Genomic DNA, 14,120 nt, shown 5'->3' with positions numbered 1-14,120 from the left:
TTTTCCATGTGGATGTCTTGCACATTGTTCGATTTTTTTCTCCCAGCTATTGGATGTTTCTTAACGTTATTACAAGTGGTAAAGTTTTTAATTATTTTTGTAAATTTTTTAAATTATTTTTTGGAATTTTTAAAATTATTTTTTGTGAATTTTAAACTATTCTTTTAAGTTTAAATTATTTTTTAAGTATTTCAATAATTTTAGATAGAAAAACAATGAGTTTCTTTCATATTATCCTTATATCTAGCAATCTTGATAAATTCATTCTAACAGTTTGTAGATTCTTTTGGATTCTATACATGTATATTTATTTTATTTGGAAATAATAATAGTTTTTTTCTTTCATTCGTTATATGTTTTAGTTATTTATCTTGCCTCCTTGCACTGACCAGGATGTGCAGGACGACGTAGAACACACTGTCTCTTTCCCCATCACAGAAGAAAAGCTTTTAACATTTTGCCATTGATGACAAAATATCTTATATGTGTTTTGTAGATACTTTTACTAGATGACATAAATTCCATCCTATTCTTAGCTTGCTAAGGGTTTTTAATCATAAATGAGTGTTGAATTTTATTATAAACACTTTTTCTACATATATTGAGATGCTCATTTTTTCCACATTTATTCTATTAATACAATGACTTTTACATTGATTGATTTTCAAATGTTAAATCAACCTTGAATTCTTGGAACAATCCCCAGTTGGCTGTGATGTGTTATGTTTTCTATAAATCAGTAGATCTGCTTTGCTAGTATTTTGCTTAGAATTTTCGCATCTATGTTCATGAGAGAGACTGGTCTGTAATTTTCCTTTCTGGAATGTTCTTGTTTGGTGTTGATATTAAGGTTATTCTGGACTCATAAAATGAGTTAGGAAGCATTGCCTCTTTCTATTCTCTGGAAGAGTTTGTGTTACATTTTTCTGTCTCCCCAGGAGTCATTCTGGTTGTCTCATTGGGTCGATCTTCCACTTCACTTTTCAGTTGTGTCTACAAGCTATTAAACTGTTCATTTCAGTTACTCCATGGTTCAATTTTTGTCTCCATTTGATTTTATTTCATAATTTTTTGTTGTTGCTGTAATTTTCAGTAATATTTTTTTGAACAAAAGCCCATATTTGAGAATCCCATTACCTAATGCTCGCTGGATTTATTTCTATTGTCTGTTTTTTCTCTTGTTTTTTATTCCATGTCCTGTCTTCTTGCCTGGGAAAGAGAATCAGAGCAAGTCAAGACCAGCCCAGATTCATGATGTAGAAAAATAGATTTCACTGCTTGATGGGAGGAGCTGCAGTCACATTATGTAGGACAAGGATACAGGAAAGGTGTAATCCATCTACCACTTGATGGTAGGAATTTAGGAATTCCTAATTCCTAAAATGAGTAGGAATCAATCTTGCCTGGTTAATTCCCACTTACTTTAGGATTGGGTCCCTATTTTCCACTCTCATATTACCACTAATCCCTCCTTTGTAGCACTTATCATTATTGTAGATTTTAGATTTATATGGGGGTTTCATTCATTAATATGCATCTTCAGCCCTCCTTTATGCATTAATAGCTTTTGTAGTAAGCCACAAGGTGTAAGAAGGCAACAACTAGACTGTGTTGCCTACTCTGTATCCTCTTCTCCTAGATCAGTGCATGATATATACTAGATGCATAATCAATATCAATGGAGTGAAAAATAAAAATGGATGTACAGCCAACCATGTGAGAAAGGTACCACTATGTATTCCTCTTTTTCAGATAATAAAACTGAGGCCCAGGGAGATTACAGAGCTGGTCAATGATAGCTCTGCAATCTGTCTGACTGCAAAATCAATGCTCTTGGCTACTGCACCCTGCTACCATGGCAGCACCTCATGAGTTCTGTATTTAGTAGCAAGAAGGCCCCACTGTCCAGAGCAGGCATTTTCATATTAGGCTCATTTGTGGATTGAATCTTTATGAGAGATAAGAGATTTGAACTGCTGCTGGCCTAACAACCGTTACACAGGCCATTTAAATGCTTCATTTTGTTTTAAGTAGGCAATACCAGCAGAGAGATAACCCAGATTTATTATCTTTGTGACACAGGGAGCAGAAAATGGCCAATTTGTCATCTCTTTCTTCTTTTTGACTCACGAATGATTGCATGTGGCAGAAGGCAGTTTACATTCAGAAATTTCCCTTTCACACATGTCAGGTCAGTTTCTCGGGGTCATTAATCCCTGCTGACCCATGGCAGGCACAGAGCTGGCTGCTCATTCAGTCTGTTCTTAGGATAAAGTCAGTGGGAGGCAAGGTGAAGACGGCCACAGTGTGGCCCAGTTGGCCAGTCAAAAGTCGACAGAGCAGCTGCCTGGCCAGGCTTGATCCTAAAGAGGCCTATTATGGAAAGCAGCCTTAACTGAATTATTCTTTCACTGAGGTTTGGCGTTGGAGTCAAAGGACCAAGTGTGAGTTGTAGACATGCGTTTGGCCAGCTGGGGACCTTGGGGAAAGTTACTTAATCTCTCTGAACCTCCATTTTGTCATCTGTAATATGGGGATGAATGATACCAAATCCATCAGCCTCTAAGGGTTAATTTATAGAATCATGAAACATTAAGGTTCTTAGTCTAAAGGACTGTTGTTTTATCCTGACCAACATCAATTCCCTCTTCTCCAGGGAACAGTGCCCCACATTTCCTTTGGAGAAATACTATTCCCTAAAACTCAGGCTATGGGTTTAAGGTTGGCCTCCACCCATGGCTCCAGGGATGGAACATATGATTCAAGCCTGTCCAATCAGGAAATTCCATCACCCTGACCATACTCCAAAGTGATTGCTTCATAGACAGGCATGTAACCAAATATAATCAGAGTTAATCCTGGACTTGAATCCAAAAGGATATAAGTGGGGAGCTGCTGTCTGCCATCTTGACACATATGGAGCCTGGACATGAAATCAGCAGAGATGACAGAGAACCTGAAGATGGATAGCATCAGGTCCTGTTGACATCATATAAATTCCTGGATTAAGCCACATCTGGGCACTGTACTTGGATTTTTCTATTATTTAAGCCAATAAATGTCCTTTTCAATTAAGTGGTGCTAGTTGAACTTTTTTCAAGGAAACTCTTCATCTCATTCCCCCATTTTACAGATGAGGAAACCGAGGTTCAGAGATGAGAAGTAGTAGCATGTATCTAAGCACTTGGTTAAATGCAAACTGCCTGCATGATAATGGAGTTTGTCATTGCCAGGCCCTCTTCACTTCTCTGCACCTTTTCCCAGTCTGATCCTTCTGTCTTGCTTTCCTTTTCCCTTTGTTCCACTTAATTAACTCCACCCAAGCTTCCAAGTTCAGCTCAAGTCCTGTTCCCTCAGGATGTCCTCACTGACTTTGCTCACCACGTGTCTCGTGGAGATCGGCTGATTCCAGAAATGCACAGCTTTCTCTCTGACCTCTTCCTCTTTTGAAGTCATGAGTCTCAAGGAGATTACCCGAGTTTCTCAGATGTAGGAAAGGGATCTGAACACTGTAATCCTCGGCTTCTCATGTTCACATTGGGCACCTTTTCTTGCTGATGAATCAAAATGTATCAGTCACCAATTTTAAAGTTATTTTTAGCAAGAAGAGTTGATTAAAAGTTACAAAGAGCTTTTTCGTAAGAGCACAAGATCTCAGTACAGTAGGGACGGCATATGCAGTCTGGTTTCTTTCCCATTATCATCATGCTGTTTTCTCTTTCTGTTGCCAGAGAGAGATAGTTGGGCTCTGTCTTGCCTTTTTTGACCAGTAAATCTATGGAATTTCAAAATATCTTGCCATTCTTGCACTTAAAAAATATTAATGGCAAAAATAAGATCTAGGTAAATTGAACTATAAGAAAATAATTGGAAGAAATAGAGATGACCCCACCAACTTTGAGATGGAGAAGGCTTTCTTCAGCATAGGGAAAAATATAGAAACCCTAAAGAAATGTAGATTTATAAAGATGTAGATATATACACTTGATACATAAAAAAACTGTTATAAGCAGAAGTAAATGACAATGACAAACATATGTGATAGGTGAAGATTATAAATTTCCAAGCAACAAATTATTTAACCAATAGAAAATGAACAAAGGACTTGAAAAGGAAATTTACAATAGAGGGGGCTATGGATACATGTAGTCAAAATGCATTTATCTACATGTGGACTCAGATGAGCCAATTACAAAAACAATATGTAGTAATTTTTGGCCTCTAAAATTGAGAAAAATGTGTTAAAATGATATATTGTGTGGATCAGAATGTAAAAGAATTCGCGCCCAAATATATTCCTGGCACAAACTGTTGAGGGTGATTTAACAACAAATGTCAAGATCAGAAATGAGCATTGCCTTTGATCCTGGGAATTTATCCTGAGAAAATAATCACAAAAGATTTCTGCACAAGGATTTTATTTTTTATCTCAGCTCTTTATAATAACGAAAAATTGAAAATAGCTTAAAAGTCCACCAATTGCACATTGGATAATTAAGTTACGAAAAATGGTACATCCGCATGATAGACATAATCAAAGGTGATGAAATAAATCTACTTCATAGATTTAGAAAGATGTTCACAATATATTGACAAGTGAAAAAAGAAGGTCACAAAATCGACAGAATCTCAACATTTTTTTTAAGTGTTTGTATTAAATACTTGGAGAATAATGGAAACATACAACAAGGTGATAATAATGTTGATCCCTGGATTGCAAGATCATAGGTGATTTTATTTGTTTTTGCTTTTCTGTATTTCTAAATTTCTGTAATAAACATGTTACTTTTAAAAATTAGAAATATTTCTTAAAGGTAAGCAGTATGCTTTTATATTTATTTCCACCAATGCATCTGATGCCTGTGCCTGATAGATAGCATCCAATCAGGATTTATACGCCATTGGACTTGCATCATATGCCAGCATATGGACCACTTGAGCCTCCTCTTTTTACCAGGACTGATAATTTGGGGCACAAGGAGAGATTTGCTTGCTACCTACTCCATCCATCCACCAACTGGGCACAGGCACCATAAACATTGTCATTTTCCAAATGGAAGAAGGTACGGCTTTGAAGAGTGGAGCCTTTAATCAGACAAAACATCTCACTTTGCCCTAGTCATTAAACTGACTTCAGAGACAAAGGCCCAAGGCCTTCCATCTGTTCAGTTTGTATAAAGACAGTCAACTGATGCTGAACACTGGGGATACCGAGTGTTTATATTAGAAGTAATGAACTGAAAGCAGGGCATCTAATCCTTTCCCTAGCCAGGAGGTACTTCCAACATTTTAAAAGTCTTTTTTTAAAGAGTAATAGAACTTTATAAGCATATTGGTCCTTTCATCTCCCAGAAAGTATACTCAAGGCATAATTCAGACCTTTACATTAGATCATATTAAGCCTAATTTGGTTCTTCAGCTCAACAAAGAGCCTGGGGCTCTTTAGGAAGTTGAAGAGTCATAGGAGTTAAAGAACTTGACTTTTTAAACAAACATGCATCTTTCTCATATGATAATAAATGTGTTGAATGTACAGCCTGGGGGGTCTTGCCCATATATGGAAGGGTGGGTAATTCCAGCAACATGGATGTATGGGAGGAAAAGCACACCCAGCTGGTGCCTCCCACTGGTTCCATTTTCCTGGGAGAGCTCATCTTCCTCCTTTTAAGTTTCTAGCCAGTGGTCATACTGAGGCTGCTTTTGGTGAGCCAAGAGTAAATGGCGTCTGGTGGCCCCCAAATTCCCAACTGGCTTGTTCCAGAGACCTGACATTTGACTCTCAAACCAGGATGACTTTCGTAATCTTGTTTTTCAGCCATATCTGAGATCTCAGATGATAGTCGTGATTCAATTCTTTAAAAGAAAAATTTGATGGCATAAACCTCACTATCAAGCACATCCATCACCTGTGGCGTAGTAGAGAGGGCATGGGCTCTGGTGCTAGGCATGGGTTCAAATCCCAGCACTTCCATTGCCTAGCTGTGTGTTCTGGGACAAGTTGCTTAGCCTCTCTGAGCCTTGATTCCTAATCTCTGAGGGGAGGAGGATGGTAGTACTTGCCCGGCCTACCTCACAGAGTGGGAACAAATGAGATCATGAATGTGGAAATACTCTGTGAACTGTAAAAAGCTATATATCATGACTATCATGCCAAGTTTTTTAATTCACCAGCTTCTTATGCAGTCAAGTATCAAGTATCAGCGGCTGCAGGAGCAGTCGTGAATGAGTCACCGAGATGCTCAAGAAGTGTCTGTGAGTATACTGTAAATCTAAGTCCCACCTGCTGTTTGGAGTCCTCCGTCACTTTCCAAAGCCATCTCCTAGGACTATGTGCCTTGTTAACAATCTAGAGTTTTGTTGCAATGACTGTTGCTCAAGTTCACAAAAGCTGGCCGCTCCTCCAGGACAGGGAAATCTTTACAGAGAGATTGTGTTGGCTAATGGGATCTTCTGAAGGGGACTTGGCTAGCGGCCACCCTCATCTGCCTCCCCTCCCCAGGCTGAGTCTGCATCTATTAGCATGAAAAATGGGGAATTGATTGGGCTTATATCATCCATAAGTTAGCTTAGCTGAATCGAGATCATTTGTCTAGAGCACATAGCCCCGAATCCAGGGGAGGGTCGCCATTCTCTTTTCCAGTGAGCTCATCCTCCCTGTCTGCAGCTTTGACAACCAGCTAACCAGGCCTCTCACCACAGGCTACATGTTGCAGAGAAAACAGCCTTTCATCCGGGAGTGACAAGCCAATTTTGGGATTCTTTCCCTTTTCTCTGTCCTGTTCTCTTGCGCTACGGTCTCTGCTTAGGCTGGGTCGATAAGACCCTTAAGCCTCAAACAGAGGCACTTCTCTTGGCCCTGAAATGTTCTTCTCCATGCAGGCCAGGGAACACATTTTCCTTTATAATTCATTTTCAAGCTTTGTTTTTCATGTGGCATGGCTCACAGAAAGCTTGTCTTTCTTTGATGGGGCTACTCGTGACCCTCAAATGAAAACACAGGATTTGATCAAAAGGGGTGGTCAGCCATGGAGCCTCTGGTGGCATCGTATTCAGAAACCCAAATGTGCCCGAACTAAGACCATAAAGCTCATGATGCCGCGAACCTGAGAAGCCCCGTGCTGATCTCACTCTTCTAGGTCCCACGCTGGAGGGGAGATTTATCGTCTGCCTGCTGTGTGCCAAGCTATGCTGCTGTGTGCCTGTAGTCTTCACAATAACCCTACCCAGTGGGCACGTGAGCCCCACTTTTGAGGCAAGGAACCTGAAGCCCAGAGAAGTGAAGTAGCTTGCCTAAGGACACACAGCCAGGCAGTCAAAGCCAGATGGGCAGTGCCTCGCAACCCACACTCTTTGCACTGCTCTCAAATGTTGGTAGATTGTTCATTTATTCACTTAGTTCACACCCACTGAGCACTATATAGCAGGCACACTTCCACATCCTGTGGGTACAGTGCTGAGCAAAAGAGACCAGGTTCCTGCAGAAATGAACAAGTGAACGACACACAGAGACAGTTCCAGATGTTCGTAAGGACTGCAAAACCCCTACCACAAGCTGATTTGATAGAAAAGAATGGAGGGATGGAGGAGCTCCTTCAGCCAGGGCGATCAAAACCTCCTCAGAGAGGGAACAAAGAGCCGAGACTGAAAGGTGAGAAGTCAGCCTTGCCAACTTCTGGAGAAAAAGCCCAGCGCGCTCAGAGGCTCTGAGGATGGGACAGGAACAGAAAGCGGGTCTGTGGGCCAGGCCATAGAGAGCAGGGCTGTGTGGGAAGAGATGTATGCGGAAAGGCGAGCAGGGGCCTGACCATGGTCCTGTGGTCTACGATCAGGCGCTTGCATTTTATTCTGAGTGGGATGGGACACCATCTCAGGGGTTTTGTCAGGAGACCCATCCCATGTTCTAAAGAGATCACCCTAATCTCTGTAGGGATAATGGCTCTAGACAGACAAGAGGGAAATAAGAAGGCCAGTAGGAGATTTGGCAAACACCAGTGACCAAAGATTTTATATCTAGTTTAATTAATTTCACATCTGTGAAATGATTTTCCTCCAAACATATAGACATGTAGTCTCTATTCTGACTTAGTGTTTGAAATCAGTATCAACTACTTCATTAAACACACAAGTGTATTGGAAAATGTAGTGCCTCACTGCAAACATTCTCCCTGGACATGGAGAGTCAGCGTTGGAGCTGAGCAGAGTGAGGATGGCATCCTCATGTTGGGGCTGCCCACGGAGAAATACCAGCTTGCCAATACAATTAGGAGGGCATCCACGTGGAGAGGTGGCATGGGTGAGATGTCAGAGCCTGGGCTGGGTGAGCAGGGCATCCACCTGGAAGGGCATCTGATTCAGGTGTTCAAGCCCAAGCAGAGTGAGGGGGCATTCTTATGGGTCAGCCTCATACAGGGTGTCAGAGCCCAGATAGGGTGAAGATCTGCACGGCATCTGTGTGAGGTGCAAGGCAGTGGTGGTTACATACAGAGAATAGATCAAATAAGTAAATATATTAAGGATGATCTCTGCCAAAAGGAGTTACAAATATAGAAGGGGAGAAAAGCTTAGTTTTCCAGAACCATGAACCCTGAAATGGTGGGTTGGAATTGGAGATACTGGACGTGTGAACTCATAGATTTCAATATATAGAGAGAGAGATGGGAGTAAATATAGATGCGTGTATATGTTTGTAAGCGTACATGTGTTATGCATACGTGTATATATTATACACATGTATGTATATATGTGTTCATTCGTGTGTAAATATTACACGTGTGTGTGTTCATGCATGTGTGGATATATTATACTTGTGCTAATATGTGTCAATACATAAATACATCCATGTACATTGATATGCATACATTTATTCCCTAGCTTTGTCCACTGAGAGGACTTGATAAGAACACCCCAATGAGCACACCTAGCCTTTGGATCTTGGCTTCTGTATATCATTCTCCTCTAAAACAAATAAGGCTCCTGAAAGAAATGAATGATTCCTGGGATGGGGCCAAGAAAGTGCAAGATGAACCTGGAACATCTTATTATGCCAAAAAGTAAGAAAGTGCTCAAATAATGAGGGGAAAGGCCAGATGGACACTGGCTATAGCTTGAACTGGCCAATTTGAGGGCAATTTGAATATTAAAATAAAAAATAACTTATTGTAACTCATTATAGCATTGTATTAAGTAAGAGATTATTAATCCATATTGATAAAAATAAATGAATACATTGAAAGTTTGATGAGAAATAAACTGCTTACGTATTTCCAATGTACCTCTTTACGAAATATTTATTAATCACAAATGAGAAAATCATTTTACAGTGGATAAGATACTACCTTAATTGAGTAATCAAAGTGAACATTATCAATAATGGGACAAACTGAAATTGTGTGCCACCTGATAGGATGTAATGAGAATGCAGCATCACTTCTCTGATACTCCTGCCAAAGACGCGTGACCTGAATCTAATCCTGAGGCAACATCAGACAAACCCAACTGAGGGCATTCTATAGTTCGTCTGGCCTGTGATCTGCAAAAGTATCAGGGTCATGAAAGTCAAGGAAAGAATGAGTAACTCTCCACCTAAAGAAACAACCAAATTGAATGTGTGATTCTGAAATGGATCTGTTTGCCATAAATGATATTATTGAGACTATTGGTGAAATTTGAATGGGATCTGAGAGTTAGATGGTGACATGTCCTTGATATTTTCCTGATTTTGATGGTTTTATTGTAGCTATGTAGAGAACATTCTTAATCATAGGGAAGACTACAGACTGATGGGACGTTAAGTCGGCAACTTACTCTGAAACGGTTCAGGGAAAGAGTTCTTTGTACCCTACTTGCAACTCTTCTTCAGCTTGTTTCAAATTTTTTTTTAAGTAAGGAAAAACATAAATATTTTAAAAATGTAGTTCTCATTTCCTTGGATCCAGAATCAAGCTGAGTCTTAAACTCAGAATGTAGAATTTCAATGGTCTTTTCCCTTATTTGTAGGCTGGTGTGATTTGTTTCTTGATGGAAGAATTGTCACTTCAAGAGTAACTACTTTCTTTCTTTCTTTGATTGTTGCTTTATCTCACAGAATGGAATTCACTTTACCTCCAAAGTAAGCTAAAACTTAAAAAGAAATTCCTCATGAAGTCAGATGATGATTACATGCCATGGATATAGGCTAAGAAACATATTATTAAATCTTAACATTATTAAATCTTAACATCCAGACAATTGTCTCATGAAAACAAAAAGAGATTTACAACTTTCTAAACCAATCACAACTCACTCCAGGACTGTAAAATGAAGCCACTGGAAACATAGATTCTGACTTTGTGGACATGGAGAGGATTTCCTCTATGAAGGAGAATAGTTAATTACTGTCTTGGGACAACTGTATAAAAATGGGAAGAATGAAATTCTCAGTCTTTTGATAATAATTGTGGATTTTGAAGACTTACAAAGAGATAAGTTTTGACAATATTTATGAGTTGGTTACACCTAATTGAAAAAAAAAATAAACACAATTAACCACTTCCCAACTTAACTAAAAAAAAAAATCGTTCGGAAGTGCATATTTCTCTGACATTTTCATCCTCAACATCCTAATAACTATTGTCAACTTTAAGCACTTTATAAATACTTTTAAAATTGTATCAAATCATGTTAAATTATTTACCTTTGTTGAATGAATATTTCTATAAAACAGCATAGTTATTGAATGTGTATAGTGGAATGTTTCCTTAAAAGATTATTTGGTGCAGTGATCTCCAGATTTTGGGATTTCATGGGCGAGAGACAATTCAACAGTTTAAATTAGAGGGAACTGCAGAAAGTTGATGATTTTTAATTTTGCCAACTAAGGGAATAAAATACAAATAAAATAACTTACTATCCCCATACTTTTATAATCTCACAACGAAGTGTAGTCCTTTCAATGAAATACATTTAACTTTGTGAAAACTTACAACAGCTTCCTTATTTTTTTTCAAAATGAGACACGTTTTCATTGACCAGCCTTGACTGCCCAGTGAGGGTCTCCACTTCTCTACTCCAGCTACTTCCTTCTGCAGATCTGAGTTCAGACTGGGGCTGGGATGTGCCTAAAGTGAGGCTGCCATTTAAGGGAACACCAGGATCTTGCATTCAGGTTCCCTAAGTCCTAAACTAGCTTGCTTGTCATGCCACCCAGCAGTTGGCTTTAGATAGGTCTAGCAGTTAAATTTCCTTAGGCTATAATCAACAGAAAACTAACCTAAATTGGATTAAACAATAAAGGAAATGTATTGGCTCAGATAATGGAAAAATCCAAAGGGCAGCTTCAGGCAAGGCTTAATCTAGCATCTCACTTGCTTTATATTGTCATTAATCACATGGTGGCCCTCCTAGCCATTCCAGAGAGTTCACTTGTGGCTGCAGAGACTCCTGATCTTATACCACCAAATCCAGAGGAATGGAAACTTTGTGTAAGTCTCACACATCCTGGAAGTCATTCTCTTAGAGGAAATCACAAGCTTATCCTTAAGTCAATCATTGGTGCTATGTGAGTGGGAGAGATTGAGGTTTAAGCCAATCAAGCCATACTCCTGGAGCTTGGAGTTGAGTAAATTCCCCATAAACTATCCAATTGACAATGAGAAAGAAATGGCGTCCCAACAAGAAGTTAGGATATTGTTTTCTTAGAAGGAAGGTGAATGAACTCTGGAAAAAAAGATACACATAGGTGTATGTTACATTAGGTTAGATAGAGACACTACCCTCAAGGAGTTTATTGCATTAAAAAAAATGCTTTTGTGCAAAAGCACACGGACTGTGTCCAGCTTGTTCACGGCTGGGTCTCTAGCACCCGGAGTGGTACTGGCGAGTGGAAGGCCTTCAATAAAAAGGATGAAAAAAATTAGAAAACTAGGAAAGCACAAAAAAATTTAATATAAAAAAATGTGTTCATAATCCCATAGTGTAAAGATAATCACTCTTAAAATGTTGAGATAATTCCTTTTATTCTTCCTATGGAAAGATGCATATAGTTATTCATACCTGGCAATATAATGTTTACTCAGATTTTACCTTGCTTTTATTTTTCCACTTACTGTTATACCATATACATATCCCAAGTCATGAAAATCACTTAAAAATACAATTTTCAACAACTGTATAATATTCTATCATAAAGATTTAGTGTGATTTATTCAAATAATCCTTGATTAAGAGACATTTAGTTTGTTTCTAATTTTTCACTGGTATAAATTATGCTGCAAAGAACGTATATCTACTAAGTCTTTGTGTGTCTTTGAGAAATTGCCAGTGATAGAGGTTTTTTGTGAGTATTCACAGCCCCCCCCCTTACAATCTAAGGTTTTTGCTGCTTGATTTATTGTGCTGATGAGGATAATGGATAGAGAAAAGAATTGGAAGAAGAGAAATGAGCTAAATTAATTGTTTTTAAATTTAACTTTTGTAAAAATTAACTATTTAAAAAACGACAAGTGGCTTCCCAAGAGCAAAAACAAGGGAAAGTTGGGAGGAGCTGGCTGAAGAATGGAGATGTTGGTTTTTGGAGAGGGAGATCTGGGTGTGAGCACCTAAGGTGATGCATGAGACTTTGGAAGATGAATGCCCAAAGAGGGCTTGTAGTTTTGCTGTGTATTGCAAGTGCGGCTCCCCCTTTGCCATCTCTCCCAGAGGCTTTAAAAAAGCAATGTGTTATAACTCAGTGTTTTTGAAGTTGGCCTTATTTTTCTTTTGGATGCCTGAATTTGACAGGAGATGAGAAATCGAAGGCATCCCCCCTTCGATGAGGGTGGCTGCTGGCTGTTGTGTGCTCTTTTGATAGAAGCCCTTAACATTTGGGGAAAGCAAATGTCCACATGAATTTCTTTCCAGGCATTTTGGTGTGAGGGATGGATTTTATTGACAGATGGCAAATTCTAAAGTGGGGCATCATATGTTTCTTGTAGGTCTCGCCCATCCTGGTTTGGGCCAAGATTAAGAAGGAACGTCGAGAAGGTATTGTGTCTTCCATAGTCGAGCTGAGCCTGGACTGCCCTACCTTATACACTTGGATTCAACTATTCTTATTTCTTAGGGACATTTTGGATGGTTTCCCTGAGAAGAACTACATCTAAGCAGCATTGGGGAGGGTTTTCCAAGAATACGATATGGATATGTTCTACCAACTGTTCCCACAGTAAGGATGGAGGAAGAGGGCTGTCAGGAAAGTGTCTACCTGCTCTTCCGAGAGCTCAAGAGCACCTTATCCTGAGTGCGCTGGTGCTAAGGAACACAGCACATCCTCTGAAACAAAGGGAACCATAGAGACATACTGAAAGAGTTCACCTTGACTTGTGTTTCTGTCATTTCCATTACCTGATCTTTAGGAAGCCACAACACATCCCAACAGGCCAATGAGACCCACCTATCCTCTTGTTTTTGGAAAAGGCCAAGCAAGACTATGTGTTCCATTTTGCTGCCTAAGACATCTGAGTCATTAAATCATTTCCTAAAGTAAAACCCCAACTAGGGATGTATGCCCCCTTCTAATCTGAAACAGCTTCACCTCAAGGCTTCCATCTTGAGACAAAATGCTTTGGTGCTCCTGGAGCTCTTAGCCAGGACTATTCTTCCTGAGACTGCTTCTGAGCCTTGCTTGCCACTAAGTGCTTCTTGTAAAATATGGTAAATGTAGGCCCTCAAAATTGCTTTCCTTGAGGGAAGGAAGAAGAAAGCGTTGTGCAAGATAGACAGCTGAACACATAATGATTGCCATATGTCAAAGGATTTCGAGCCTTTAAAATGGACTTGGGCAGTATTTTGCTAAGTGTTCCCATAAAACAACTGCTTTTATAGGTTTCTGAGGTCTTAGCAATGGAAAACATGGATTCCTGATCTTTCTGTATCTTGTTTAGTTTTACCATTCCTTTGTTCCAAGGTCTTGGGGACTATCTCCCTTCGGCACCAACCAGAATCTGATCTGGATCATCCATTTATGGCCCGCCCATGAGTTACAATTAAGCATTTTTCTCATGATATTCCCAACTTTATTTAGCCTTTAAAAAGTAGGGAAAATTGCCCTTTAAGTAAACCTTAGAGCCCTTAGGGCCGAAGTTGATAAAAATCAAGACAAAGTG

This window comes from Diceros bicornis, chromosome 2 (assembly GCF_020826845.1).
Source record: "Diceros bicornis minor isolate mBicDic1 chromosome 2, mDicBic1.mat.cur, whole genome shotgun sequence".
NCBI classification, from domain to species: Eukaryota; Metazoa; Chordata; class Mammalia; order Perissodactyla; family Rhinocerotidae; genus Diceros; species Diceros bicornis.
Note: the sequence above shows the minus strand (reverse complement) of the source record.